Raw genomic sequence first — 7,966 nt, forward strand, 5'->3', positions numbered from 1 at the left:
AAACCTTTTGGTATATTTCTTAAACTTGGGGGCTTATGCAGAGAGCATAGATAAGGAAATAGCGCCATCTTCTGGCGAAAAAAATTGCCAGAAATCCTTAAACTCCGAAGAAAAAAGTGCCCAGAAAAATTTTCTGAGGTGTAAAACTCGGCAAACTCGTGGCGAGAACCTGGAACTCGCCATGCTATTTTAGCGTGCAATGCCAGAAGGACCGAAGCGCTGGAACGCGCCATTCTGCCCTTTACTATGGCGTGTTCCAGGTAGCCAGGAAAACTTGGCTATTTTACTACCTTCTGCTAAAAGAAGGTAAAGGCGCTTTCTGCATACGGCCATAATATATCCCAAATTTGTGGATATTTCATTGCCGTTTTCCCTGTTAATCTCGATCCTCTCTGCATAAGTCCCTTGATGTTTTTGATTGGAACATGCTTCTGGATATGGACGTGGCTAATGTGTTGGCCTTCCTGAATGCAAACTTGGGACCTGATCTGGTGTACAATTCCAGATCTGGGTCCAGTTTAAGTATGTCCCAGTGTTTTGAGACTATTTGTCTGATCTGTGACGCCTGTTTACTGTATTTTGTAATAAACAGTGGACTATCAATAATTTTGGCTTTTTTAAGTTTGTCACTTTCTTTATTTTGTGTCAACAGTTCTTCTCGCTCTATCGAGTCAGCATTCAGGAGAGCCATATCAATATTCTTTTGGGTATATCCTCTAGATAAAAATTTGGAACTCAATGTTTTGGAGTGCTCCAAGAATGTTTCCTGCTTAGTACAAAGGCGTTTGTATCGCATAAACTGTCCTTTCGGGATCCCATGGATCAGTGTTCTAGGGTGGCTACTTTCTGCATGTAGATACGAATTCCTGGCGTGTGGTTTAGTGTATATATCGGTTTGTATACCTGTAACCGGATCACCATGGATAATCACATCAAGGTAATTAATTTTCTTAGTATCTGTTTCAAATGTGAACCGAAGATTTAAATTGTTAGAATTAATGTTGTGAATAAAAGAGTGAACACTATCAAGATCACCATCCCATATGAAAATTAAATCATCTATAAAACGTCTATAATAAATGATATTTGAACGAAATTTATTTGTGCTACCATATATGTGTACCGATTCCCATAAGCCCATGAAAAGATTTGCATATGAGGGTGCAAAAGAAGTCCCCATTGCTGTGCCCTGTTTCTGTAAGAAAAACTGTGAATCAAAAAGAAAATAATTGTGGGTTAATAGAAAGAGAATAGCATCATTAATAAAAGTGATCTGTGCAGTGGAAAGTGATGAAAGTTGAAGATAGTGATAAATGGCCCAAAGGCCGTGTTGATGTTCAATGATAGTGTACAATGATGTGACGTCCATGGTGACCCATCGGTATCCTTCCTTCCAAACTATCTCCCTAAGAGATATCAATAGTGCTGTGGTATCTTGTATAAATGATGGTAATGTTTTTACAATCGGTTGAAGAAATTTATCCACATATTGTGAGACACCATCTCCCAAAGATCCAATACTGGATACAATAGGTCACCCCGGGGGGTTCTCCAATGATTTGTGAATCTTTGGGAGATGGTGAAACACAGGGACAATGGGAAATTCACACGCCAGGAATTGTCTCTCTTTATTACTTAGGACATATAATGTATCCCCCAATACAAGAAGTTCATTGAGCTCACTTATAAACATTTTTGTGGGATCTGTATTTAATTTGGCATAGAAATCCAGATTGTTTAGTAATCTCAGAGCTTCCACTCTATATTTGTTGGATGATTGTACAACTATGGCGCCACCCTTGTCGGCATTTTTTATGATGATATCCTTATTTTTCTTTATTTCTTCTAAATCCAATCTCTCCTGTGGAGTAAGATTATCAGGGATATGAACTGCATTCGAAAACAAATAACCCTTGGCTAATGTTTTCAGATCTCTATCTACTAACCGTTCAAAGGCTACCAGTCAGGGGCCTTTAGTGTTGTTTGGAATAAAGGATGAACGTTTTCTAAGATTGGAGTTAGTATGGCCGAAAAAGGGGGGGTCCACAGCTGTCTCAGTACATCCCTCTTCATAGAGGGATTGCATATCAAAATCAGCTGCAGTTTCTGCAAAGGAAGAAACACTCCCCCTCAAATTAACATCACTCACATCATCACCACTAGTATTCACAGGTGTTATAGTGCTAGTTCTTCTAGTAAACAATTTCTTAAGGGCCCATTTTCTGGTATATTTCTGAAGATCTATTATAGTTGTGAAAAGATCAAAGTTCTCGTGGGGAGCAAAATTTAGGCCCTTATTTAGCAATAATATTTGTGACGATGTGAGTATGGTAACTGAGATGTTGATTACATTGTTTAATAAAGGATTTAGGAGTATTTCTTCCTCTTGCTGTCTGCTCCGTGTGTTCTTTCTGTTCTTTTTACCCCTCCTGCACCTTTTGGGTTTTTTGAGTTTTTTGATTGTGCACCCTCAATATCTGTGTAATTGGTTGTCAAAGGTTCCTCTCTAGAGTTAGACATGTATGTTTTGTCAAAATAGCCTCCCTCCTGTTCCCTGTTAGCATGTTTTTCTTGTTTAAAGAAGTATACAGAGGGTCTGTCAGTGTTATCAGATGAATCAGTTTCAAAGCTTTGTCTACGTTCTACAAAAGGTGATTTCAAGATGGATCTAGTGTTGGACTTTTGGATATTAATTTCCTCTTCTGAAGACCACCTACGCGGTGTAGAGTGTGTGGGATAACTACCCCTAGAGAAATCTCGTGTAGGTACAGGTCTCTCCCAGAAATACACCTGACCTTTTTCATAGTCAGTCTTATCCCTGGAAATTTTTTCCTGTTTTTTGGCTATAACTCCCTTGTCCATTTTTTCTATATTTTGTAATAGTATTTTATCATTATGGGGAAATTTCTCCATGTCCTTAAATCTAAACAATTCTTTTCTTAATACATCTATTTCACCTGACAACGTTTTTTTCTCATTCATTTTGACATTAACAATAAGTTCCATTATGTGTTTTGAACAGTCATCTAGGATTTTCCTCCATTGAAGTTGAAAATCCTTGCTGGGGAAACCAAACAATGGCATTTTCTTTATTCTCAAACCCTTGGGAATACGTTGGACCTTTAAATAGTTCTCCAGGGTTATAATGTCCCAGAAAATACGAATATCTTGTGTCAGCAGCCTCTCCAATTTAACAAAGTGATCGATGAGATCTGTAGAGTTCTCACAAACAATATTATCTGTAACCTCATCAAAAATAGTACTTGCTCTTTTGCCCTTTCTGTGTTGTTACCACATTTTTGAACATAAGTGGTATGTGAGTCCATTGTTGTCTCCTGTTCATCATCCATATTGGGCATGAACTTTATTTAATAATGCACAATTTGCAACAAATGAAAAAATCAGAAATGACCAGTGCATAGATTGCACAAAACCAAAAATAAATAAATAAACAAATAAACAAATGAATTTCCTAAAGTTTTAAAACCATGGGTATATATAGGTTGAATCATATAGGTCACTGTCAGCCTTCAATTTGGAAAAAGGAGGAAGTCCAATTTAATTTTAAAGAAAAAATATACAGATATTGTAAAAAATGATGATATATATTGTATTAGTCCTCCGTTTTTTCCCCAAAGTTTTCAAGCTGCCTGTATAGCTATACAAGTGTATAATACGGGTAAATCTGACGACTGACCCACCAGGCGCTCAGAAATAACGAGAAGCTGCTCATTAGTATGGTAGCTATTATTGCTATAAGTTGGGACTTAGGCAGTGAAACACCCCAGAAATGAAGAATATAATGCATGAGTAGTAGCTTTTCAAGCAACAGGCTCCCTAAGAGCACCTTGTAGTTGTGATGAAAAGACTCACGTGACTGAAACTGGGGTGATCGGTTCCGTTCCTGTAACGTCCTTCAACAAGATAATATAAATTCTCCTGCTCATCGAACTTTCCTTGGAGCTGTATAGTTGTAAGGTGAGATGAGTCACCACAGCTTCACGAGCGGCCGAAGGTCTCTTCGCCGCCAACCCTGTATCCGCTCCATCGCGGTGGGTGGTCACCTGACCGGCGGCAACAGCGGAACTTCCGGGTCTGTTCACGGGAGAGAAGGAGGGCTCATCGCAGCTCGGCGTGCAGGCGATGATAGATAGCACTGTGAGAAATCCTCCCGAAGGGGGTGAAAGCGCCGCACAGCCACAATAAATCGATGAAGGCTGATGAGTGACCTTAAAAAATCTTTATTGACACGAAGTGCAAGCGGATCCTCTGACGCGTTTCAGCCTGTCAGGCCTTTGTCAAAGAGTGATCCGCTTGCATAAAAAACATCTGGTTATAGGGTGTTTTAATTGCTACACCTGTTCATGCAACAGGTGTCAATCATCACGCCCCTAACAACATTGACGTCACATAAAACATGGTATACATGACAATACTGAACATAGTGACCAAATCTCCATTGCTTAAGATCTAAATAGTAACATTGTATCCAAGTGTATAAAGCAATGTACAGTATTAATGACTGGGTCACATTAAAAACATAAACATATACACTTCATGTCTTGATTAAAGAATAAGTATCAATAATGTGCCCATGAATATAAATATAATTAGTGTTCAAAAGACAATATGGTATGTACATATAAAGAACAACAGAGTCTTCAGAAGAACATGGCAATTATTAATAAAGTAGATATTTATAATCGGTTTCAATGTGTAATGACAACAAGAAAAGGACAATTGTATAGGCAATTGAAAAATTGGATAACCAAAGGAGGAGAGAGGACATGACTCAGGATGAAGAAGGTCAGATTTTCAGGATATCCCTACTTCAGCACAGCTGGGTCAATTAATGGCTCAGTCATACTGAGCCACTAATTAATCCAGCTGTGCTAAAGTAGGAATATCCTGAAAACCTGGCCTGTTTGCGGCCCTCGAGGACTGGAGTTGTGCAGGCCTGCTATAGAGGATCCAGAACTTGATATGTTTGTAAATAATACACAATGCACAGCAGGTTCAGAATTTATTTGAAGCAATGTTAACTCCAAGGACTCTTGCAGTAACAAAGGTTTCTGTTCAAACTAACAGGGCTGACAGACTCTCATTAGAAAATACCTTTGCAGATGTTACAGCAAAGCAAGCAGCAAGCCGTCCATATGTTGAGGGCTATATCATATCTGCCAACTTTATAACTTTTAACCATTTATTTTTTTCCAAAGGTGTCCATAAGCAGTAGTTATTGTCAAAATCGCTGTGTAATCTAGAATGTTTGGCCAGGAAGTAGTGAGTTGGCAGTCGCCTCGTTTTTGGGTGTGTCCTGGACATAGAGTTAAAGGACAGGTGATGCATGGTTGCAAGTGCAGTTGCATAAGTGAACAGGGTATACATTATATACAAGGCATTTCATATTTTTAGCAGAATAGTTACAGTGGAGTGTTTGAGGTGAAAGCAAGATTGGAATTGGCTAGGAAATTTGTCTTGGTATTGATTACATTAATTGGGAGTGAACACATTTTTGTCTATGACTTTGGATAATATTTGTAGCAGGTGAGGGAATGAGTGCTGTAGATGGCAGTGCCTGGCCACAATGGGTGGTAGGAGTAACTGTGGGTGTGGGACAATAGCCATGGGTGCAGGCTGTTGGGATGCTTGATTTGTGGGGTGAGTTTTAAGGTTAGTTAATATTAAATTACTAAAAGGTTGACACCATTTGCATCAGAGGAGATGGCAGATGGCAGTTGTGCATGAATGAGAGCAAGTGTGTATCGGGAGAAGAGAGATTGGCCTGTAGTTTGAGACAGTGTTTTTGTCCCCATTTTTGAAGATTGGAACAACTCTGGCAGTTTTCCAAGTCTTAGGGATATGGCCTGCATACAGTATAGAGTTGATTATGGAAGCAATTGTTTTGGCAATGGCTGAGGCATAAAGTCGTAGGAATTTAGATTATAGCAAAGTCTAGTCCACATTGGCTGCTTAGTTTTAAATTTGAGGAGTGTTAATAGGGGATACCTCTGTTTATATGCGGATGCTAAGACAGTAGTAACCACATGAATACAATAATATATTTCTAGATATAAATTATCTCCCTATGAGACACTTATGGGATGACTTATGACTATCAGTAGTTCAAAGGAACGAATTAAGGACCATGTTATTGGTAATAAAACAATTAGTAAATATTGTATGCAACTAATATATTTTTTGAGTTTCTCTAGGTACGGAGTTAATGGTCAAGCATTTCCTACGCAAGAATGCTCTTTATCCCAGATGAAAAGGCCATTTAAATACTATTCACCACCAGCACTACAGTAAAAGTTTGCTTAATTATCATCATGGATACAGATCACCCACGTCAAAATAGTGCCAGCCCTCGCACAAACAGCTACAGTAATAAAGTCAAAGAGCCTGCAAATTAGTGTTTTGAAGGGCATAATACTCCCTGACCACGAATTAACGAGGGAGAAAGGTCACAGGCAAAAGTCCAGGCCTCAACACACGAACTTTGAATTTTTACTAATCTCCAGAGAGGGTTCATTCAAAAATCCTCATCACCTGCTGGGGCAGGCTTCTTCTTTGTCAAAAAGAAGGACAGAACCCTCAGACCCTGCATAGACTATCGCGGTCTCAACAAACTCACCATAAGAAACCTCTACCCCTTCTGTTGATAGCAGAATTATTTGACAAACTCCAATGAGCAAGGATCTTCACCAAACTGGATCTCAGAGGCGCCTATAATCTGGTTAGAATCAGACAAGGAGACGAATGGAAGACCACATTCAATACTCACGACGGGCATTACGAGTACCGGGTCATGCCGTTTGGGTTGTGTAACGCCCCTGCTGTCTTCCAAGACTTTGTTGATGACATCTTTAGAGACCTTCTGGACCGTCATGTGATAGTATACCTGGACGATATACTCATTTTTTCCAGATCCATGCCTGAACATACGGTTCACGTCAAGCAAGTCTTACGGCGCTTAATAGAGAACCACTTGTTTGCTAAGCTCGAGAAATGCCATTTCCACCAAAAATCCACCTCCTTTCTCGGCTATATCATATCTGACACCGGTCTCGCTATGGACCCTACCAAGGTCAAAGCTGTACTCGAACGGCCCTGTCCTCTCTCCCTCAAGGCTATCCAAAGGTTCCTCGGCTTCGCCAACTACTACCGGAGGTTCATTCAAGGATTCTCATCGGTAGTAGCACCCATCACGGCGCTCACCCAGAAGGGAGCTGACCCTACGAATTGGTCTAACGAAGCCCCCCAGGCCTTCGAGAGGATAAAGATGGCATTCGCCTCAGCACCCATCTTGATACATCCAGACCCTTCATTACCTTTTTCTTTAGAGGTTGATGCCTCCGATGTAGGAGCAGGTGCTATACTCTCCCAGAGAAAGAATCCTCAAGCTCCACTTCACCCCTGTGCGTATTTTTCTAAAAAAAAAATTCCTCTGCCCAAAGGAATTATGAAGTGGGTAACCGTGAGCTCCTCGTGATCAAATTGGCCTTAGAGGAGTGGAGACACTTACTGGAGGGCACGGAAATCCAGTCACGATATTAACAAACGATAAAAACCTACTATACATTGAGGGAGCACGGCGACTCGGGTCTCGCCAGGCAAGATGGTCCTTATTCTTTACACGCTTCAACTTCCTTATCTCCTATATCCCAGGATCTAAGAACCTAAAAGCCGATGCCTTGTCTCGATAATTCCTGGTAGAGGATAACAAGGTGGAACAGCAGGAGACCATTCTCCCATCCACTTGCATTGTGGCAGCAAATACTTTCAGTGCATTGATATTACCAAGGCTCAGAACAACATCCCAGCAGGACTCAAGGTTCCTGAGGAACGTTTGTTCACCCCCTTCTTTACCAGAGGAGAGTCATGGAGTGGGGGCATTCGTCCAAGACAGCTGGTCATTCTGGCACCAAGAGAACTACCGAGTTCATTGAACGCACGTTCTGGT

The sequence above is a fragment of the Ascaphus truei genome, chromosome 20 (genome assembly GCF_040206685.1).
Source record: "Ascaphus truei isolate aAscTru1 chromosome 20, aAscTru1.hap1, whole genome shotgun sequence".
NCBI classification, from domain to species: Eukaryota; Metazoa; Chordata; class Amphibia; order Anura; family Ascaphidae; genus Ascaphus; species Ascaphus truei.